Source organism: Xyrauchen texanus, chromosome 28 (assembly GCF_025860055.1).
Source record: "Xyrauchen texanus isolate HMW12.3.18 chromosome 28, RBS_HiC_50CHRs, whole genome shotgun sequence".
Classification (NCBI taxonomy): Eukaryota; Metazoa; Chordata; class Actinopteri; order Cypriniformes; family Catostomidae; genus Xyrauchen; species Xyrauchen texanus.
Genome location: NC_068303.1, coordinates 36,312,391 through 36,335,898, shown reverse-complemented (window position 1 = coordinate 36,335,898; position 23,508 = coordinate 36,312,391). Strand labels below are relative to the sequence as shown.

Sequence of the window (23,508 nt, the reverse complement as noted above, 5' to 3'; positions counted from 1 at the left end):
CCTCGGCTCAACTTGACTCGACTTTGTTTGGTTTTCCACTGTGTAAAAGTTGTACCTGTACCTGCTTTCGGGTACTTTTTTTCGTACCACCTCCGGCGAGGTTCTGAGTGGGCTGAGGCGATACTAAAATGTGACGGAAAAACAATGCCGACTGCTGATTGGTCAGAGAGAATCGTCACTATTCACTGCGTCATCATTGCGCGCGCCAGACGGAGTATCCAGAATAACTCCGCCATTTTTAAATAGTTTGCGCAGATATAGCCTACAAAACTATTATTATGGCACAGCGGGAGCGCCATTTACAGATGGCACTCGATGATGCAGCACATGCCCGAGAACTCGAAGCGGCTTTAAGGAGAGAGGAGATTGCTGCAATGTCGTCCTTCAACCACGCCTTTCTGGGAACCCTGAGCCAGCTTGTCCAGGCACTGAACCGGCGGGATGCTGTTCCACCGCCCCTGGACTGAAACCCCTTTGTTTATTTTAATTAAATGTTTGCACTACATGTAACATATGTATATAGTTGGATGTGTGAATTTATATTAATATTATATTTTTTTTCTATTTGTATGCGTGTTTAAATAAAACCTTTTTGAAACTTATTACAAACAGTGTCTTTTTTTGATGGTTTGCTTTTTTTACAAGGGTTTGAACAAGTATTTTCAGATTGTATACTGTGATAACCTTTAATGAAAAACAGCAGAGACAACATATTTAATGATAATGTATTTATTTAGCAATTAAAATAACGCATCAGTCCCTCTCGTACATCTCTGCCCTCCTCCTCAACACCCTGTGCCACTGCCACCACAGGCTCTGCTGCTGCAGGTGCATCCCAGTCATTGTCATAGTCCTCTCCGTGACTCTCACAAAGGTTATGCAAAGCACAGCAAGTAAGAATCATAGATTTCACAATTGTAACATCACAGTCATTTCTTTTCATGAGGCAACGCCACCTTCCCTTCAGTCTACCAAAAGCGTTTTCAACCACTACCCGTGCTCGACATATTTTCTTGTTGTAGATCTGCTGTTCTACTGTCAGCCGTCCAGTGTAGTATTCAAAGTTGATTAAATACTTTGCATATAGTATAGTATTTACACATATGCAAACGTTAGCTATGTTAGCATAACTTAACCTCTTGCGTCGGCTTTGAACAACCGGATTCGTCTCGTAGTCTGAACTCTGTAGTAATTCCCAAACTCTCCTGTTTTTTTCAGCAGTGTTTCGTTTTGCTGCCCTCAGCCTCTCATGAAACAACGTTTGTCTTCTTGCTGTGAGAAACAGCCACATCCCGAGGATCAAAAACAGCATACACTCGATTTCCTCCATTGTCCTGTGTGTGTGGGTAGCGGATGTGTGTCGCGTATAAGATTACGTCACGGCAGTTTCCTGCGGTGTCGCTATGACGACCGGGTATTATTTGTGGCGGTACTGTCTGCAATGGAAAACGGAGCGAAAAGCGAGCCGAGTCGAGGCGAGGCAAGCCGAGGCGAGCTGGTACTGGTAATGGAAAAGCGCCATTTGAGGGAGTTTTACCTACTCTGGGGTAGGTACTTATTGGGAGAACTGTGAAGAGACTGCAAAAAATAGAATAAAGGGATTTATGGACATAAATAATAAGAAGATTATTGAGAGTGGGTAATTGAGAAATATTATTTAGCCATCATAAAATGGCTTTACATGAGGAAAGTGTTGTGCCTGACTGTGTGTTTTACTTCCATCAAGACAAGGGGTGTCATTTTTCAGTCAATGTGTGAGTTGTTCAGTACAGTATTTTATGTTGACTCATAAAAGCCTTTATTGTAAAAGAATTGAGTTGACAAATAGGTTTATTTTGGATTTAAAAAATGTTTTCCGATGCATTTATAATAGGCTGGGTACCTCATCTCTCCCCTCACTGCAACTTCTGGGATGCAGCACCATGTGGCTCTGGAGCCCACTATCACATGCAGAGGCAGTTTGTGTAAAAGTGCCCTAATAGCCAGGGTTGGGGAGTAATGGAATACATGTAACGGGATTACATATTTGAAATACAAAATATAAGTAACTGTATTCCACTACAGTTACAGTTTAAAATCATTGGTAATTAGAATACAGTTACATTTAAAACGTATTTTGATTACTGAAGAGATTAATTTGCATTTTTTTGTAATTTGTTTCATTTAATATATAGTCCTTTCAGATTAAAAACATTTATACATATAAATGATGCGATCCAAAGTGCATCTGAACAGCGGTGAAACACTCTTATGATGTGTTACATTCATATGAGCTGACAGATAAGTTTGAAGTAAGTTTGGAGCAGAAGAAATATAAATAATATTTCTAGCCATTTTACATGCACGTTACCAGGCACGATCATATTTCTTTATCAAAAAAATTCACGTTGGATCATAATTTATTTTTTCTAGTAAGAGCTATGAAATTAGGGCAAAAATCATATTCTTGATAATAATTTTTGTATTTTTTTCCTGTAAAAATATCTAAACATCTTTAAAACAAGCTCAATTTGATTTATCTTGTTTTAGAAACAAACAACACTGCATAAGATATTTAGGTTTTTCAGAGAATGTATTTTTAACTAGGGTTGTGCCGATGATGGCTGACCAACATCACGATGTAGAGCCACCATCGTGATGCCACGCCCCCTTTTGCGAGTCTTGCTAGTGTGACTCACTAATCCTAGTCTCTTCTATAGTTAACCTAAAAACTTTGCAGGGATTGCTCTGTAAATTAAATTGAGAATATAACTAATGCATATATGCTATTTTAAATACTGTGGTATATGCCAGAGACGTGATGTGTTAGTCTGTGAAAATACCGTGTCAGGCAGGCTGCACACATATTGATCTTGACATTGTTAGCTTCTTGTCTTTTTTTTACATGTCTTACACTGTACATTTAGATTAAAATATTTTATGTTGTAGGCTACAAGAAAATAGCCTTTATTAATTAATTATTAGTAGTTGTAGTGTCTCAGAAAATCTTGCTCATTGTCACATAGCTCATGTATACACTGAATCGGCAGTTTAAGATAAATCCAGACCAGCGAACGTCAGCACAGGCTACAAAATAAATTATGTTATTGAAATATTGTAAAGTGGTCATATGAACTACACAAATGAACGTTTAAAAAATTATATGCAAAATCGAATAGCTCCGCAACGGATGGCGAAAAATGCGTAAAGAAGTCTAATATCTTTCACCATAGACCATGTTTAAATTTCGATGTTTCTGGCCAGAAATACCAACATATTCACTTTATCTGGTTTTAATAAGCTGCGGATTGGAGTAACTACACTACCCGCTGTGCTGAAGACCCGCTCTGATGGAGTACTGGTAGCACATATGCACAGATATTTCTGTTCTAATCTTGCCATTAACGGAAACCTTTTGTCGTTCGTTTTCCACCAAGTCAGCGGGTCCTCTTCCCCATCAATGGCCATTTCCTGCAGGTACATGTTCATTTCTGCCTCGACCTTTTGCTCATCAGTGAGTAAAATAACGAAATTATAGTTTTTAAGTGGAAAATATATTTATGTGAAGAGATATATTAAAATAAAAAGTGCACAACTCTTCTTAATTGAAAGCTAAAAAACAAAATGCTTCACGTGTCGTGCAACCTACTGATAAAGCACCGACGAGCCATTCGTTGGGTTAGTAAAATAAGAAAATTATAATTTTTCATGTAATTATGAAATTATATAACCCCCCGATATCATCGTCCATCGCAATGTTTTACTGTTAACATCGTCAACTGCCAATTTAGGGGACTTCGCCCAACACTATTTTTAACGTGTCTTCCTGCACTGGCAGATATTTTAATGGTAAAAATAAGTGAAAAAATCTACAAGTGCTGAAGAAGTAATCCAAAGTATTTAGAATGCATTACTGACCTTAATTAATCTAACGGAATAAGTTCCAAATTACATTTTACAGCATGTATTCTGTAATCCGTAGTGGAATACATTTTAAAAATAACCCTCCCAACCCTGCTAATTGCCCTCCAGTGTGATTCTTTCTGGAGCTTCCATCTACACCATGCTACCACTCACAGGCAAGGTCTACATGGCAGCAGGTCAGACTGGTTTGCCTCTGCACACCATGGCAGTGCTGTAGGCCTATTAAGCTGACCTGCTCAAAGAATTGCATGTTAATGGTGTCGTTCTACAGATTTAGTGCTCTGGGCTACCATGTTTACTGCACAGTCTATAGTCAGGTCTATGGGTAGCCTGGTGTTTTTGGAGCATCATCTCTGGCTCAATCTCACAGAGATCCACAACAGTCACAAAGCTGCTTTGCTAGATACCCTGCTAATGTCAGTGCTAAATCCGCTCTAGCTCCCCTAAAAGTGGAGACTGAGTCAGCGGTTAAACCTCATTGCCCATGGCCTAGGCGTAAAATTGCACTTCCAGGCTCCCGTCCCAGACGAAAGACTCCTTCTGGACAGAGCAAGCACTCCTGACAATGTTGGCATCATAAAGCAGGGACCAGAACCCACATAACTGTCAGACCATGTCCCTGTGTCCCTGCCAAGTTTTCCTTGCTGGGTTAACCCAATGTTGGGTTAATTTGAGAGTGCCTCATCAAGCATGGCAATATGGTTGCCGATCTCCACTAGTGATGCACAATTGTCTAGCCGTGCTATATATTTGGAGTAAACCCACATTTTATCAAATGGGCACTGCTTTTGACAAGATGCAAAATGGACGCGGACCATGGATGTGTCCAACACGGGCTGGGGAGCCCTATGTGATGGTCGTCCTGCCTTTGGCACCTGGACAGGTGAGCGGTTGGCATGGCACATAAATTACCTATCTGGCTCACAAGGCTTTTCGTTCAGTCGTCCAGGGCTTTCACGTACTGATCTGAATGGATAACATGGCAGAACTGGCGTACATAAATCACCAGGAGGAGTGAGGTCACGTCCAAGCTGAACCTGATGTGCAGCTTCTCCTCTAGTGCCAGAGTCATCTCGTGTCGATACGTGCTGTGCACATTCCTTGTTGCTGAACTGCAGCATAGATCTGATCTTGCATCAAGGTATCAGCCAGGGGTAATGGAGACGGCATCCTCAGACTGTTCTGAGGATCTGGGAGGTATTTGGGGAAGCCAAGGTTGACTCTCAAGACCACACATTGTTGTCTGTGGTACTCCTTGACTCAAACTCTGCTGGGCTTAGACGCCCTAGCACACAATTGGCCAGCGAAATGCAAATATGTGTTCGCTCCCATTCACTTGTTGCACCAGGTGTGGGAGGAATACAGTACTGTTGGCTGCGCAAGAGTGGCCCAACTGCCTTGGATTCCAAAGTTGGTGGAGCTTTTGGATGCCCAAATTGTGGAGGATTCCACAAAGGAATGATTTGCTCTCGCATGTGTGAGGTTAGATCTGACACCCTTGACCGGAGCTGTGAAGGCATCATGTTTGGCTCCTGAATAAGGCTTGTTTGACACATTGACAAAATCTAAGTATTTAAATATTACTTACATCACAATCCAGTTCTGGGGTTTAATGGTATGTGACATATGACTACAGAACTTTGCATATTAATCAAATTTCTACAATGGCCACACCCTTTTCTCCCTGTTTTTCTCCCCACAGAATTAAAAAAATTTCAGCTGGGGCCATATGTATTCGCGTCGAGGAAGGTGTTATTTCCCAGGAGAGAAAGACACTGCAGAGACCACATCCTGCCCGAAGAGGAGGTTAACATGTGGCAAATACATCACATGGGCATACCAGCCGCATGTGGAAGAGGCGCTAAGGTAGATCCTCTAGGGGAGGAGCTCTACATACACAGCAGTCGGTGGCAGAGGGAGCTCTGCACAAGGGAGACAGGTATATACAGGAAAACTGTACCACAGAAAAAACATCACAAGTGGTTATCACAGGTAACCAGCACATGTGGAGCACCTACCCCATTACAGGGCATACTAGCACATGTACTGGTTCCAGCTAAGAATTTCTAGGAAGAAAAGACATGCAGGTCTCATGAACTTGCACTGAGTGACTAACTTGTTCGTACCTGACAACAAACGGGCTGAAAATGGCTCAACCCGGAGATTATAAAATCTTGCGATGGTACTGGGTGTTGCCCAGCCCACTGCTCTGCAGATGAAGGATGTTTCCCTACTCCTCGTGGTGTGTGCTCATAATCCCAAAGGGGAGGGCACGCCAGATCCTTGTGCACACGTCTCGAGAGTGATCTAGAATCAGCCTGTCGTAGAGATAATTGAGGTTGCGGACACCCACTTCCCTTAGTGGTGCAAGAGTTTCCTCTGCAACTTTCATAAAGAAGCGAGGCAACAGGTACATACCGAAGGGGAAGACCTTGTACTGATATGCCCAGCCCTCGAAAGTGTCCTTCATATCTACCGCCGCGAACCAATCTCGATGCCGAACGCATGACAGAATGCGCTTCTGAGTCAGCATCATGAACTGGAGTCTGTGCAGGGCCGGTTCAGCACTCGCAGGTCCAAGATTAGCCAAAAACCACCACCTTTCTTTGGCACGATGAAGTAGGGGCTGTAGAACCCCTTTTCATCTCGGCTGGAGGGACCAGCTCTATCATGTCCTTCTGCAGAAGGGTTGCAATCTCCTCATGGAGGGCAGCAGCATTCTCACCCCTCACTGTGAAGAAACGGATGCCGCTGAACGCAGGCGGGCACAGCATAGCCGAATCGGATCCACGCCTCCAAACTCTGAACGAGGAACACTAAGGGGAGGATCGTGTTTGACGTACCTGCAGGTAGGGACTGGCCAGCGATGGGGGAGGAGGCTGAGCACCCTCGCCACTCGCCACGACCGCTTGGGTGTGTGTGTGCCGCGAACTTGTACGTGAAGGCGGGGGGCCCACGACAACAACAGCCATAGACACTGGGTGTATGACCCAGGGAGTGAGGAAACCGCTCTTTTTTTGAAAATGTGGGTACCGCAGCACCTTGGGCTTGCGGTGAAAACAAAACAAAAGGGAACAGGATTCTCCTCCCGGCCCTCCACCATGGGATGGAGTGGTCTGTATACCAGCTCCGGGGTTCAAGCGGGCCTCTTCCTTCCTGGGTCGTCCATCTCAGGGATGCCTCCCGGTGCTTTTAGCTCTTAGGCTCTACACCGGGGCCGAGAAGTTGGCTGAGTTGCAGCCGCAGGGGGATGCCCTCGGCGTGAGCAGATGGGATGCGGGACCTTGTACCATGCCGGGGCAGAATGTGTGGAATGGCCTCCATCTGCTTCTTCACAACCGAGAACTGCTGGGCGAAGTCCTCAAAGGTGTCGCCAAATAGGCCAATCTGGGAGATGGGAGCATTGAGGAAGCGTACCTTGTCGGCATCTTTCATCTCGACCAGATTAAGCCATTTGTGGTGCTCCTGGACCACCAAGGTGGACATTGCCTACCTGAGTGCAGATCGTCGCCGAGTGCAGCTCCTGCATCACTTTGGGCTAAGGACTACCCACGTGCAGCTCTTTCAATGTCTTGGCCTGGTGTACTTGCAGAAGGGCCATGGCATGCAGGGCAGAGTCCTGCGGCACTGTAAGCTTTGGGATGCATATTTTGTTTCTTTTTGTGCTGTTTCCGCCTAGCGGCTGGAGCTTGTTTTGTGGAATAACACTGCTTCGGGACAGTTGTGGATGAATCTGTTCATTCCTTGTGCTTATACCTCCTGTTGGCTGGAGTTTGTTTTGTGGAGTTTTTTTGTGGGACATTGGAATGATTACGTCATCTACTGCACTCATATACAGTCAGCTCACTGAACATTTGCTTGTCTGTCTGAGGAAACTGAACAACTTTATATCGGCTGGATTTTGTTTTGTGGAGGAACACACCTTTGAGTTCTGTGAATTAATCTACACATTACCTATTGGCTGGGTTTGTTTAACAAAGTAATTTCTGCTATGAAATTTTGCCTTACAAATTTGTGAGTTAATTTTGACCCTTTACTAAAAAGGTTTTCGGGTGATGTGGGTAGGTGGGCTTCTTTACATTTGATGATTGGAAAGATTAATCTTATTGTAAAGGGAAAAATGGAAAGGAGGAAGAGAACCGGCTTGACAATATAAATAATAGATTAATAAAGAAATAAACCAAAAGACACAAAAACACACATAAGATGGAGAGTTACCCGTAAACATTCTCTCTCTCCCGCACCACCGTCCGCAGTCGGCCTTTATCCCTCTCGGAGGCTTGATTAGCCTGATAATGGACCGGATGTGTAGGATCACAACCCGGCCCTGCCCTCTGTCCTGTCACAGTTATTAAAATGAATTGTATTCCAAATGTATTTCTACTACAGTCTTTCCCTGTATATGTGTCCCTTTCTTTTTTCAAGCAATTTTATAGCATAGCAAAGTCCTCCATTTGGAATTTAAAGCATCCCAGGATGCATTTCAACAAGTTACATAGGCCATTTGACAAAGGGGGGCTAGGCTTACCCAAGTTTTTTTTGTATTATTATGCATTCAGTCTTAGACATTTAGCTCATTGGTCACTTCCACCTGAGAGAGCCTCTCCCTGGTTTGGAATTGAACAGAAAGTTCTTGCCCCTATTTTACTGTTACAAAGCCTTTCTATTAAACTAACTGGAGAAGTTAAGTCGCACCCCGTTATTTTGCATCTGCACGCACTATGGACAAAAGTGTCCAGATTATTTAATTCAGATTTTAATTTAAATGTTGCCTCAAGCATATGGCTAAACCGAAAGTTGCGTATTGGTGAGTTTCCTTTCTAATGGTGAGAGTTGGTTGTGAGGGGTGTTAATATGCTCTGTGACCTATATGAGAGTGGTGGGTTGAGATTGTTTAAAAATTTGGTCCAACATTTCAGGATTCCTAGACCTCAGTTCTTCAGGTACTTACAGCTGTGCGATCTGCTCTGTACTATTTTTTGGGAGTAGCATACACCCCACTAAAAGGGCAGATACTCTACAAGTGGTGATTACTGCTTTTGGAAAAGGTCATGAGGCATCAGTGTACTACTTGTTAATTCAGTGTCTGGGGGATGGGTCTTAAACTTCTCTCAAGAGGATATGGGAGAGAGATTTAAACTTGGTATTGGAGGAGGGGGTATGGGCTAAGATTCTAAAAAACATCAAGTCTACATTTAGAGATTCAAGGGTGCGTCTGATGCAATTTAAGATTTTGAATCGATTGTATTGGACCCCCTCTAGATTGTATAGACTTGGTCTTAAAGACACCAACCTGTTGGTGATGTCAAACAGAAGACGGGGACACAACCCATGTTTTTGGGGATGTGTTAAAATACAGGAATTTTGGTTGAAAATTCAAGCATTTATGTGTGATGTGTTGGACACACAATTTTCATTTTGCCCCAAACTCTGCATTTTGGGTGATGGGGAGGTCGTTGATTTTGGGGATAGCCACGTGAGAGGTTGGGTCTTGGCTGGAGTTATGGTGGCCAGGCGAATAATTCTTAGGGGTGGAAGATGGCTGGGGCACCCTTGTTTCGGGAGTGGTGCGGGGAGATGGGTGAGGTTGCGGCATTCAAGGAGGCGATTCATAGAGGGTTGGGAAAGTTGGATTTGTTTAATAGGAAGTGGGGTGGATATTTAGATTTTTTGGAGGGTTCTCAGGGAGGGGCAGTGGAGAAAATGTTACATTTTTTGTTTGATGTGTATGTGCACTCTTGTTTTTGAAAGTATATATATATATTTTTTTTATTTCTAATTTATTTTAAGAGACCACTGTAATGCGTGTTTGTGTGTGTGTGTGTGGGGGGGGGTATTCAGGGGAAGGGGTTTAATTCATATAAATGATTCCGTATTTTATGTTGTGGTTATTGTTTTGTGTGGATGGAATCCATAAAAATTGTAAAGACTTTGACACTGTGTTTTTTTTTATGTGCCAACCCACCAAACATAAGCATTAGGTTACCATTTGGTCATATTTTTGGGAACAATTTCTCAATTTTCTATGAAAGTTCTCTTTTGGTTGAATTTTTTGTAACCATAAACTAATGTTCCCAAAAAGTGGCAGGGAGATTTTTGTGTGACATCCTAATGAGAAACATAACTAAATAAATTCTTACTGTTAAGTCCACTTACCCGAATAAAAGACACCGTAGTTCCAACCCGAGTGATTTACTGAGAACCACAACTTTACACGTAACACTAGTTCACACACTTTTCACCTTCCCTGCATTCTCTGTTACAATATCAAGAACACAGTAGGTACTTAGCACCTCTAGTTGCAGTACAGGGTATCCATATAATAGGACAACATTTCCCGTCTCTGTGAAGAAATACTTTCTCTGGAATCTTCAGTTACAATAAGTAAACATGAGGTTAGATAACATTGTAGTAGTATTGACAGCTTAATAACCATTCAGGGAATTCAGGTAACTGTCAAAGAATATGGTGAGAATTAAATTTAATGAAACAGTTACATGAGATTTGTTTTTCAATTATTATTTTTTTAAATCCTTAAACATGGATGCATATTTTTTTTGTTTTTTTTATAAACAAGGTTCAGGAGGAGCAAGGCTCTCTTATGTGAGCTCCACATTTGGCAAACTGAGATGTAATGCAGCCCTGTTCAATTTAAAATAGTCCTTGTGTCACATAGGTTTGTGCCTGACACATAACTCTTTCAAAGGGGTGTGTGTAGTGTTGTGTGCTGTAGTGTGCTATTTGCACAGTCAGTCATTATGGGGGAGTGTGCCAGGTGAACTGCATTCCACTTTTTCCCATCACCGAATAGGAATGTGTTGGGTCCGACTTTATTTTCTATTCTTACAGGAATGGAAAATGTAGGATTTGGGAGTTGCACGAAGAAGCCTTATCCTCACTGTACACCCCACACCAAAGAATGGAGTGCGAGCACTGCATTTGTAGTCTGTGTATTGCGTAATTTTTTTTTGCACATTCTCAGACAGCAGCAGGATCACATTTTTCCTCAATGTTGATAATGATGACAACATATTTAATTAAACTTAATCACTTTACTAGAGAACTATATAGCAGCTCAAGCACATGTTGTACATCTCTACAATACACTTCAGTGGACTGATACGTAATGCTTACGTCATAACTACGGATACACATTAGGTACAAATGCATTTAGGAAATTAACAAAGAACATTTAACCAATGTTCTACTCTCACCCTGCAAAGGTAGGATGTTGAGCTTGGTCCGAATCTTTCGCCCATTGAGCAGTTAATATGGAGACACAGAAGTGGTATCATTTGGCGTGGCACGGGACTCTTGAAGCCAGTCTATTACAGCTCTTTTCCATGGCTGTCAGTGGAGAATTGCTGTCTGAATGCAGCCTTTTAGTGGAATCTTCAATAGCCCCATTAGATGTAGTACACAGACATATGGAGATGCTTTATGGCTCGTGCCTCCAAGAATTCGTGGAAGGCAGATGAGGTAAACTGAGTCCCAATGTCTGTAACAATGCATTCTGGGTTGCCATGATGACTAAAGACAGGGCCCAGGAATTTAATGATATCCACAGTAGTCGCACTACTGGAAAAGGCGAGCTCAAGCCACTTAGAATAATAATCTGTGAGCGTTATGACATATCGACAGGCAGAAGTGGCAGTTTCAAATGGTTAAGACCCAGTTATTTCCATGGCCTTCAGGGAACTGAACCGGCTGCAAGGAAGCTGGGTGTGTAACAGCTGATTTATCATTAGACTGGTAGGGAATGCATGCAGAAATACTCGACTGAACCTGTGAGTCCATCAGCAGCCACCAGTAAAGATCCCACAAGTGCTGTTTTATGCGCACAACCCCTGGTGAGCCTCATGTGCCAGGGAAATCAGAGTGTGGCATAGGGCAACTGGGACTAACAACTTAGTTCCTCTGAAAATGAAAGCATCCTTCACTGAGAGTTCATCTTTCACTCTTAAGTAAGGAGTCATGTCCTGAATGACAGTTTTGATGGAAGGCGGCCAACCACGTGTGATTTGCTTTCACAGGTTTTCCAGCTCAGTGCAAGCAGCACAGGTAGTCTCAAAGTCAGCCACTGAGAAGGAGCGCAATGTTGAAGAAATTAGTGCCACTAATTCAGGCTCTACATCCACACAGGGTTTAGCAGGTTCAGGTAGGGAAGACGGGACAAGCAGTCTGCTGTCTGATTTTGGGAGCCAATGTCATAATCAAAGCAAAGCAGATGTGCTGACCAGTGGGCCACCCGCATTCTGCCCCGCACCATAACTTTTTTGGTGAGAAGGGTGGTGAGCACCTGGTGGTCTGTACGGAGCGTAAAATGATGGCCCCACATGTATGTTTGCCACTTTTCAGTATCCCACATACATGCCAGTGCTTCCTTCTCTACTATTCAATATTTTTGTTCAGCTGTGGTTTGCGTGGAGGAAGCAAAGGCTACTGGGTTTCAGTTCCATCCAATTGTATTTGAGCGAATACTCCACTGAGTTCATAGTAGCTTGCGTCTGTAGAAAACACTGAACGAAGAGTAGGATCATAGATTGCAAGGGCCGAGTTGGACACAAGCAATTGTTTGACCGCCTCAAAACTGCTTTGAGCAGCAGACATCCATGTAAATAGTAATTTTTCTTTAGCACACTCGCGCACAGGGGCCACGACTGTTGCAAATCCAGAGATGAATTTACAGTACCAAGACACCAAGCCCAGACATGACTGCAGGGCTGCTGCATCAGATGGAGGTGGGGCTTTTAGGATGGATCCAGTTGCTCCTGGTCAGGCATTATAATAATGTGACCCAGGAACTGCAATGAGGTCTTTGCATTTATCCTCGTTTAGCACCAAACTCTTTTAATTTCTGCAGTACAGCACTGAGGTGGTGTTAATGTTCCTCAGCAATCTCCCCATAGATGAAAAGATCATCCAGGTAATTTTGGACACGCCGCACCCCCTCCAGGATGGTAGCCATAATTTTTTGGAAAGCAGAGGGTGCCGACGCCAAGCCATTGGGAACCCTGCAAAATCTGATTAGGCTCTTATGTGTAATGAAGGCTGTAATGTCTCTACTATCCTAATGCAGTGGCAGCTGGTTGAAAAATCAATGGTTGAAAATACTGTGGTACCCCGAAGGCTGGTAAGCATTTCATCAGTCTGTGATTACAGATATGTTTACTTAATGTAGATCAGTACACATTTGTATTCTGCCAATTTTCTTTCCTGTAGCCTCGATTGGGGATACCCAGGCAGAAGCATCTACCTTTTCAATGATGCCTGACTTCAGAAGATTATCTAACTCAGAGGAGACAGCCAATCCGACAGACAAACGGTAAGCATCACAACTTTTTTCACAGTTAAAAAGGTTTAACTGTTTAATATGTTGGTGTATGAAAACATTCGCTGGATAAATGTCTTTGACTGTTTAGATGAGTTTCTGGTGATGTGCATTTCAGTGCAGGATGATACTGGAAACTGGATTTGTCTTCAGCACATTTCAGCATGGACTGCATGTATTTTATTATATTTTATTTTTTGGCTCATATCAGTGTGATTTGCTTAAGAACCAATCATAAAACGATTCAAGCTTGGCAAAGGAACTGTTATTGAAGGATGTGCAAACACTTGGACCCGATGCAAAACAGTAAATAACGAGTTCCAATCATGAATATTTCAAATATCATGACTGTTTGATGTCATGTTTATGGTGCTGACAGGGTTGTTTATACCGGGCACATCCATTGATGTGATGCAACGGCTTGAGGCTGTTCAGATTGAGTTACAAATATGGCTGAATTTGAGGGGCTGCATAATGTTAGCCAATCAGAACAGTGGCCATTAAGTCAAAGTTTGAAGGTGGTGCTTATGCATTTCAGATAGAGGGCTAGAGACAGGGTGGGAAATGATCATATATTACTAAATTATGACTGTTTTAACCCAAAAAAATAAATAAAACCTTACTGTAAAGGTATCAATGGAAAGGAGGAGGCGAGAACCGGCTTGACGATATAAATAATAGTTTAATGATAAACTTAAAAGAAGACACAAACACACACAAGACGGACAAGTCCATTAACGATCTCTCTCTCCCGCACGATCCCCTGCTGTTAGGGTTACCTTGTCTGGTTTTACCGTTGCCCCTTTGGTTTTCACTTTTGTCCCTTGTTTAGCTCCACTGTCTCACTAGTCTATTGTTTAAAAGAACTACACTTCCCAGTATCCACCTGTCATTATCACTGCCATTTTGTTCATTGTGCTCACCTGTGTATCATTTGTAATCATCCTGTCCTTGTGTATTTATGTCCTGGTTTTTGGTTCAGTCCTTGTCTTTCGTTGAACGTTGTTAGCCCGGTGTGTTTCCCTGCCCGTATTCTCAGTGTTGTGTTTATCCTTTGTGTTTGTTTTGATTTTGTTAAATAAAGTAAGCCTGCGTTTAGATCCAGTCTCCTCGTCTGCCTTCGCTGCCTTCTGTTCATAACACCTGCAGTCGACTTTTATCCCTCACGAAGGCATAATTAGCCTAATACAGGACCAGGTGTGTAGGATCACGACCCTGCCACACTTACTAACATCATCAGTGGACCTCAGGGAAGATAATAAAACTATTTAAAAAAGCCTTTCAGGACCCCTTTCAACTACATGGAAGTATTATCTTTATTACAAAATATAATTACCAGTATTAAAAAGCATTTGAACAGATACACCATTGTGTAAATAACTGCAAACACATTCATGTCAATACATTTATTGAAAACAGAAGTGAACAACAGCATTAAACAAAATATTTAGTGAGGAGTCACTTGACGCCATGCCAGGATCAGACGTGTGAATGGTGAGCTCAGCACACTTTGCTAGTTTTAACACTTTAATGACATAAACCGGTGAGATTTGATACACTCTGATCCTTAACTGTTCTAGGTGGACAATATGTCAAACAATTCAAAATCCTCAGGCTCTGGAGACATTAAAACACACTTATGTGCTCAAGCTGACACCCCCGAGCAGACCGTGAGCCTGGGGGTCGATTTATATAAGGAAGTGCAGGAAATGCGGCGAGAGATGCTGAACATGTCGGCAATGCTGAAGAAGAAGGTCGTTCCTGACTTGGAGGATCTTGCTGTGATCGATCACTGCCATGGAGGCGAAGTTCACTGAGGTGGGGTATGTTGAGAAATGGATTGATTATTTGGAGTCATCGGAGAGGGAATTATCTGTTAATCCACTAGCGAACAAGGTGGATTTGGATCATGTCTGGGAGACGTTGTAGGATATGAAGAACCGTAGCCAGTGGAATAATGTCTGTACAGTCAGAATTCCTGAAGGCTAAGAGGGACAGAACATGGTGAAATTCCTAGATGGGCTCCTTCTGAATCTGCTCGACATTACAGGCCATAAGCTGGAAATCGAGCAAGCTCACAGGGTTCCTGCTCGGTGATCAATGGAGGGAGGAAGGCCCTGATCAGTTCTGGCAAAATTTCTGAAATCTTCCGATAAAGATCTTGTGTTATGTGGGGATTAAAGGAAAGCTTTCTTGGAAAGACCACAGCATTTTCTTGTTCCCAGACTTTATGAATTCTACAAGATAGAAACGTGATCGATTCAAGGAATGTAAGAACTTTTACATCAACGGAAGGTCGCTTTTGCACTTATATTCCTGGCCAAATTGGGAATAGATGCTGAGGATGGCCGTAAAACATTCACATGCCCACAGAATGTGATGTCCTTGTCATGTTCTCTGTTGTCTTTTGTTTTTGTGCTTTTATTTTGAAGTTTAGTTTAGTTCCTGTTTCCTGTTTGGTTTTTGTAGTCCTTTTGTAGTTTAATTTTATGATTGGTTTTCCCCTGATTAGTTCTGTTTCCCTGATTATTTCCCCAGGTGTTACTTATTCCCTTGTCTGTTCCATTTGTGTATTTAAGCCCTTTAGTTTCCTTGTTTCCCTTGTTAATTCTTGCATGTTTTTGATGCTCTGTGCCAGGTCTCCCCTGTTTGCTTGTTTCTGAGTTTTCTTTATGTTTTTGAATAAACTGCTGCGTCTAGATCCTCATTCTCCGCCTGCTTCGTCACAGAAGAACTAACCAACCATTATGGATCTAGCAGCTGTCAGAATTCTCCTCCTCAGGCAAGAGGACCGTCCAGTTGAGGTACACGTTTGTGAGTTTTTAGATCTGGCAAATTTAGTGGACTACCCAGAATTTTCCTTGGTGGTTTTCTTCAGAGCAGGTCTCTGTAGTTCACTAAAGGAGCTGTTGCCTCCGGCGGAACCTCACTGGACGCTCCTTGAGTTTGTGGAGGAGACTCTACGAGTGAGCGGCTCGCCGTTCACTGTGGGTATAGAGGAGGAGGGTTTATCATCTCCTCCCACTGAGGTCACCCCCCAGACTTCCATGGCTCATCCCCCTATGCCTGCCACGGCCAACGAGCCAACGCCCACGCCTGCCACGGTCAGCGAGCCAGAGCCCACGGCCACCGAGCCAGCATAGCCAGCTCCATTCGCTCGGAGGAGGAGGAGAAGAAGAGGAAAAACTTCTGCTCCCCAGTCTCCGCCTGCCACGGTCAGCGAGCCAGAGCCTACGCCTGCCACGGTCAGCGAGCCAGAGCCTGCAGCCTCGACCGTCTCACAGCCAGAGCCTGCAGCCTTGACCGTCCCAGAGCCAGAGCCTGCAGCCTTGACCGTCCCAGAGCCAGCGCCTGCAGCCTCGACCGTCCCAGAGCCAGCGCCTGCAGCCTCGACCGTCCCAGAGCCAGCAGCCATGACCGTCCAAGAGCCAGCACCTCCCGAGCCTTCCAGGGCTCCGCCTCTCAAGTCTCTCGAGCCTCCCAGGGCTCCTCCTCTCGAGCCTCCCGAGCCTTCCAGGGCTCTGCCTCTCGAGCCTCCCAGGGCTCTGCCTCTCAAGTCTCTTGAGTCTTCCAGGGCTCCTCCTCCCAAGCCTTCCAGGGCTCCGCCTCCCAAGCCTCTAGAGCCTTCCACGGCTCTACCTCCCAGGGCTCCGCCCCTCGAGCCTCCCATGGCTTCAATTCCTGAGCCTTCCACGGCTCTGCCTCCTACGGCTCCTCCTCCAGAGCCTTCCAGGGCTCCGCCTCTAGAGCCTTCCATGGCTCTACCTCCCAGGGCTCCGCCCCTCGAGCCTCCCATGGCTTCAATTCCTGAGCCTTCCACGGCTCTGCCTCCTACGGCTCCGCCTCCAGAGCCTCCCAGGGCTCCGCCTCTAGAGCCTCCCATGGCTTCAATTCCTGAGCCTTCCACGGCTCCACCTCACTCAGCTCCGCCTCCTGAGCCTTCCAGGTCTCCGCCTCCTGAGCCTCCCACGGCTCCGCCTCCTGAGCCTTCCTCAGCTCCGCCTCTTGAGCCTCCCACGGCTCCGCCTCCCTCGGCTCTGCCTCCAGAGCCTTCCAGGTCACTGCCTCTAGAGCCTCCTACTGTGCCACCTCCCTCAGCTCCACCTCCCGAGCCTCCCACGGCTCCGCCTCCCGAGCCTCCCTCAGCTCCGCCTCCTGAGCCCCCCACGGCTCCGCCTCCAGGGCCTTCCATGGTTCCGCCTCCCGAACCTGCCCCTGTCCGGTGGCCTCCTCCCAGGCCCCCTGACCCTGTTCCTGACCTGTGGCCTCCTCCCAGGCCCCCTGACCCAGTCCCCATCCTGTGTCCTCCTCCCAGGCCCCCTGACCCGGTCCCTGACCTGTGACCTCCTCCCAGGCCTCCTGACCCGGCCCCTGTCCTGTGTCCTCCTCCCAGGCCCCCTGACACCAGTCCCTGTCTTGTGGCCTCCTCCCAGGCCTCCTGACCCTGTTCCCGTCCTGTGGCCTCCTCCCAGGCCTCCTGACCCGGCCCCTGTCCTGTGTCCTCCTCCCAGGCCCCCTGACCCAGTCCCTGTCTTGTGGCCTCCTGACCCTGTTCCCGTCCTGTGGCCTCCTCCCAGGCCTCCTGACCCGGTCCCTGTCCTGTGGCCTCCTCCCAGGCCCCCTGACCCAGTCCCTGTCCTGTGGCCTCCTCCCAGGCCTCCTGACCCTGTTCCCGACCTGTGGCCTCCTCCCAGGCCTCCTGACCCGGTCCCTGTCCTGTGGCCTCCTCCCAGGCCCCCTGACCCAGTTCCTGTCCTGTGGCCTCCTCCCAGGCCTCCTGACCCTGTTCCCGATCTGTGGCCTCCTCCCAGGCCCCCTGACCCAGTCCCCGTCCTGTGGCCTCCTCCCAGGCCCCCTGACCCAGTCCCCGTCCTGTGGCCGCCTCCCAGGCCCTTGTCAAGTCAATTTTCGTCTCAAGCGCCTTTCACAACACACATCGTTTCAAAGCAGCTTTACAGAATATCAGCATTAACAGACGATAAAGCTGTAATGTCTATAAAGTCGATTAATCATCATTGTGTAATTTCGATAAAATACGATTTTTAATAGTGTTTAAAAATAATTAAATGATAATTGTATTAATAACCCCAGTGAGCAAGCTGTAGGCTGACTGTGGCAAGGAACACAAAACTCCATAAGATGTTGATTAATGGAGAAAAATAACCTTGGGAGAAACCAGACTCACTGTGGGGGCCAGTTCCCTCTGGCTAACATTTTGAATGTAATGTAAATATTAATTATGTATAGTTAAAATCATGGTTTAAAATTATTAAACTAAGTGTTAAGGGTCAGTGATTAAACATCGATTGTGTTTGAACTGTAAGATTAATGACCAAAGTCTTTGAAGTCCATCTTGATTAATTGCAGAAGTTCACATAGATGCAATTGTCCTTGTTAATTGGCTGATGAAGGTTTTGTTGGCAATAGTTAGTCTATGCATTCCATTTCAAGATCGTAGTCCATCTATAGACCAAGGTGATGCAGGTTGGAGTTGGCATCATTTCATCCTCTGAAGTCCGTCATAATAGATTGAAGTGATGTTTGGCTGGCACCGGCTGCATTTAGTCATCATCATTCTGCGACATTGTGCCCCCTTGGACTGCCTGTCTGCCCCTTGTGCCCCCTTGGACTGCCTGTTTGCCCCCTGTGCCCCCTTGGACTGCCTGGTCAATTTGTTTTTTGTTTTTCTTGTTTTGTTTTTACTTTTTGGAGCGTCTGGAATCCGCTCCTTAAAGCGGGGGCTCTGTCATGTTCTCTGTTGTCTTTTGTTTTTGTGCTTTTATTTTGAAGTTTAGTTTAGTTCCTGTTTCCTGTTTGGTTTTTGTAGTTTAATTTTATGATTGGTTTTCCCCTGATTAGTTCTCTTTCCCTGATTATTTCCCCAGGTGTTCCTTATTCCCTTGTCTGTTCCATTTGTGTATTTAAGCCCTTTAGTTTCCTTGTTTCCCTTGTTAGTTCTTGCATGTTTTTGATGCTCTGTGCCAGGTCTCCCCTGTTTGCTTGTTTCTGAGTTTTTCTTTATATTTTTGAATAAACTGCTGCGTCTAGATCGTCATTCTCCGCCTGCTACGTCACAGTCCTTCATAAAGTCAATGGAGGAAGTCATCTTGCGGTTCTCACATTGCTGGCGAGTGGACTGGCTCACTGAACATTCACTTGCTTTTTTAAGCTGTTTCCGCCTAGCAGCTGGAATTTATTTTGTAGAGTAACACACCTTCACGACAGTTTTATGGATAAATGTATACACTCTTTGTGTTGGCTGGAGTTTGTTTTATAGATTATATTTTTCTGTGTAATTCTGTCTCATAAAATTTGTATAGAAACACCAGACTTGTGTCTGGTAAAGTTGCCTCGGGACTTCTCATAGGCATGCAAAATCAAATAGTCGGCACTTTAATGTATCCCTTTTGCACAATCCTGAATTCCAACAAATGTTAAAGGCTGAAATCAATGTGTATATATGGAGGCCAACTGGTCCTTAGTATCCTTGGTGGGCGTGGCTTAGGAGGCACTTAAGGCAGTTCTTAGGGGCTGGATCATACAATATGTCACATTCACCAAAAAATATTAAGGGAATATTAAAAGTGCCGAGGCAGAGATGAAGCACCGAATGTCATATAATGGCCTCAGAGAATTGACCTGATTTAAATATAGATATAATACTATTTTGTCACAGAAGGTGGAGTTTTGGGTATTCAGGGCAAAACAGTCATACTTTGAGTTGGGGGAAAAGGCAGGAAAACGTCTGGCTAGATATATAAAGCAGGGAGAGTTTTTTTTTTTACCATTCTCTCAGTGAAATCTACTGGTGGTGAAATATTTACCTAGGTCATTAATATAAACAATGCTTTTAAAGAATACTATACGCCTTCTCGTAGGCTTGCAAAATCATATAGTCGGCACTTTAATATCCAAACTTAATATCAAGACATTAAAAGTCATGCAAATTACATGTTTTTTTTAAAAGAATGTTATTTCAAATTAACAATTAGAACAAAGGGATAGTTCACCCAAAAATGAAAACTCTCTCATCATTTACTCACCCTCATGCCATCCCAGATGTGTTTGACTTCTTCAGCAGTACACAAATGAAGATTTATTAAAATAATATCTCAGCTATGTAGGTCCATACAATGCAAGTGAACGGTGACTAAAACTCAAAGGCAGCATAAAAGTAATCCTCAAGACTCCAGTGGTTAAATCCATGTCTTCAGAAGTGATATGATAGATGTGGGTGAGAAACAGATCAATATTGCACATCCCTGTTATCGGTTGTGGACCGTTCACAAGATAAAGATGCAATACAAAATGCAACCCACACAACCTACGGCCGCTTTGCACTTCAACACCTGCTCCACTCTCGTTCTCAGTGGGACTCTGGAACTGCCAGTCTGCTGTGGACAAAGCTGCCTTCATTCCAGCTTTCGCCACACAGTCCACCCTCAGCATCCTGGCACTGACAGAGACCTGGATACGTCCTGAGGATACAGCAACACCTGCTGCTCTCTCCAACAACTTCTCCTTCTCCCACACCCCTGGACATACTGGTAGGTGTGGGGGAACAGGTTTGCTCATTCATAATAACTGGACTTTTTCACCACAGGCTTCACTATGTAACAATACATCTTTTGAATTCCATGCCATTACTACAATGCAACCCACAAAATTACATGTTGTTGTCATCTAGCCCTCCAGGTCAGCTGACAAGCTTTCTTGAGGAGTTGGATGTCCTGCTGTCCTCCTTGCCAGAGGATTGTGGTTCTTGGCGATTTCAACATACACCAAGACAAGCCCCAGGCCATTGAACTGAATACTCTTCTGGCCTCATTTGACTGGGAAAAGACTACACACCACAGCAACTCACAGATCAGCCAACCATCTGGACCTCATTTTTACACGTAACTGTACCACCTCAAATATTCTTGTTACACCTTTACATGTCTCTGATCACGACTTTGTTCAATTCAACATTATTCTCCCATCCATTGTAAAACCTATTCCACCTTTGGTTTCCTTTCGCCGTTCCCTCTCACCCTCTCGCCTTTCCACTGATGTCTCTGCCTCTCTTCCCACAATAAATGTATTTTCCATGCTTGATGGAATCACTGCCACAGACACACTTAGCTCTACTTTAACAACCTGTCTAGACAACATCTGTCCTCTCTCCTCTAGACCAGCACGTACTACACCACCCAGCCCCTGGCTGTCTGACGTCCTTCGTGAACATCGGACTGATCTCAGGGCAGCTGAGAGGAGATGGCGAAAATCTAAAGATCCAGCTGATCTAGGTAAATATCAGCTTCTGCTTGCAACTTTTTCAGATAACGTTAAAGCTGCAAAAACTTCATATTACCAGACCAAGATCAACACCACCACAGACACTCATAGCTTGTTTAGAACATTCAACACACTTCTCTGCCCTCCACCACCTGACACATCACTGACAGCAGATATCTTCGCCACATTTTTTACTAATAAGGTTACAGCCATCAGCAATTAATTCACTGCACCACACCCTGTCAAACACCCACCTCCTGTATGCAACTCTTCTTTCTCTATGTTCTCTCCTTTAACCGACACTGAGGTCTCTAAACTCCTCCCCTCCAATCACCCCACAGCCTGTTCCCTTGACCCCATTCCATCACACCTTCTCCAGGCCATCTCTCCGTCCATCCTACCTGCACGTACACACATAATTAACACATCTCTTCTTGCAGGCACTTTTCCCACTACATTTAAGCAGGCTCGAGTAACCCCACTGCTGAAAAAACCTGCACTTAACCCCACACAGATAGTACACTACAGACCAGTCTCTCTCATCCCATTCATGGCAAAAACACTTTAAAGGGCAGTTTTCAATCAGATCTCTGCCTATCTCTCACAGAACAAGCTGCTGGATGACAATCAGTCAGGCTTCAAAAGTGGACACTCCCCTGAGACTGCCCTGCTGTCTGTCACGGAGTCACTGAGACAGGCAAAAGCTGAATCCAGATCATCCGTTCTGATTCTGCTGGGCCTTTCTGCTGCCTTTGACACAGTCAACCATCAGATCCTACTCTCCACCCTCTCTAAACTGGGTATCACTGGAACTGTGCTTGGCTGGTTCAACTCCAATCTCTCAGAAAGGTCCTTTGAGGTAGCCTGGAGAGGGGAGGTATCCAAGCCACATCAGTTACTTACTGGGGTACCTCAGGGATCAATGCTTGGGCCACTTCTCTTCTCCATATACACAACATCACTGGGACCCATCATCCAGTCACATGGTTTATCTTACCACTGCTAAGCTGATGACACACAACTCAACTTGTCTTTCCAGTCCAACGACACCACAGTGACCACTCAAATCGCTGCCTGTCTGGCAGACATCTCAGCCTGGATGAAGGAACACCACCTGCAACTCAACCCAGTGTAACCCGGACACACACACACAAGATGAGACAGTCACAATGTAAGTCAAAAACTGCTTTTATTGATAACAATAAAAGCAGGCAAAAGTACAAACGGGCAAATCCAGTGAAGAGTTGTCGAGGGAAGCGTAGGGTCAAAATCCGGGGAATCAAAGAGAGTAAAGGGGGCAAATCCGGGAGAGTAGTCGAGGGGAGCGAGGGTCAAAGCCGGGGTAAACAGGATTGAGAGGCGGGTAAACTAACAAAGGGAGTAGACAGGGGTACTAGGGGAATGAGGAGCTGGCAAGCTAAGGGGGTAATCAAGAGGAGTTCAAGAGGAGATCAAAACTAGACGAGACTAGCGGGGGCAAAGACACGGGAAACTAAACACAATAACCAACACCCGTGAAACGGATGTGCTGTGGTATTTATAGGGGAAGGTGCAGGTGTAAACAATGAAAGGTGATGAGACGAGTGCAGGTGAAACAAATAAAGGGGTGATTGAGACGAGTGCAGGTGGTCATAATGTTCTGGCCATAGGAGCGTGCATGTGAGCCCGAGGAGAGAGACCTGCTAACGAGCAGGAGATCTCGAGGGAGCAAAACGAGCGTGAGAGCTCGAGGGAGCAAAACGAGCGTGAGCTCGAGGGGGGCGGAACGAGCGTGCGAGCTCGAGGGGGCGGAACGAGCGTGCGAGCTTGAGGAGTGAGTGTGTGTGCGACGAAGCGGGGATGGGGCAGAGGAGCGGGGTTCGTGACACTCAGCCAAGACCGAACTCCTTGTCTTTCCAGCCAACCCTGCTGTTGAACACAACATCACCATGCAGCTGGGTCCAGCTACAGTTTTGCCTTCCAAAACGGTCAGAAATATAGGGGTAACCATTGATGAT

At 45.0% G+C, this 23,508-nt stretch overlaps 1 long non-coding RNA gene across 1 annotated transcript; it reads left to right on the top strand.

Annotated features, from left to right (window-relative positions):
* Positions 1 to 13,004: 13,004 nt before the first annotated feature.
* On the top strand, positions 13,005 to 22,192 carry LOC127621596 (uncharacterized). Its single transcript, XR_007967876.1, has 5 exons — positions 13,005 to 13,228; positions 20,605 to 20,781; positions 20,922 to 21,132; positions 21,407 to 21,522; positions 22,119 to 22,192. It is a non-coding gene; the product is annotated as an uncharacterized LOC127621596 (long non-coding RNA).
* The last annotated feature ends 1,316 nt before the right edge of the window (positions 22,193 to 23,508 follow it).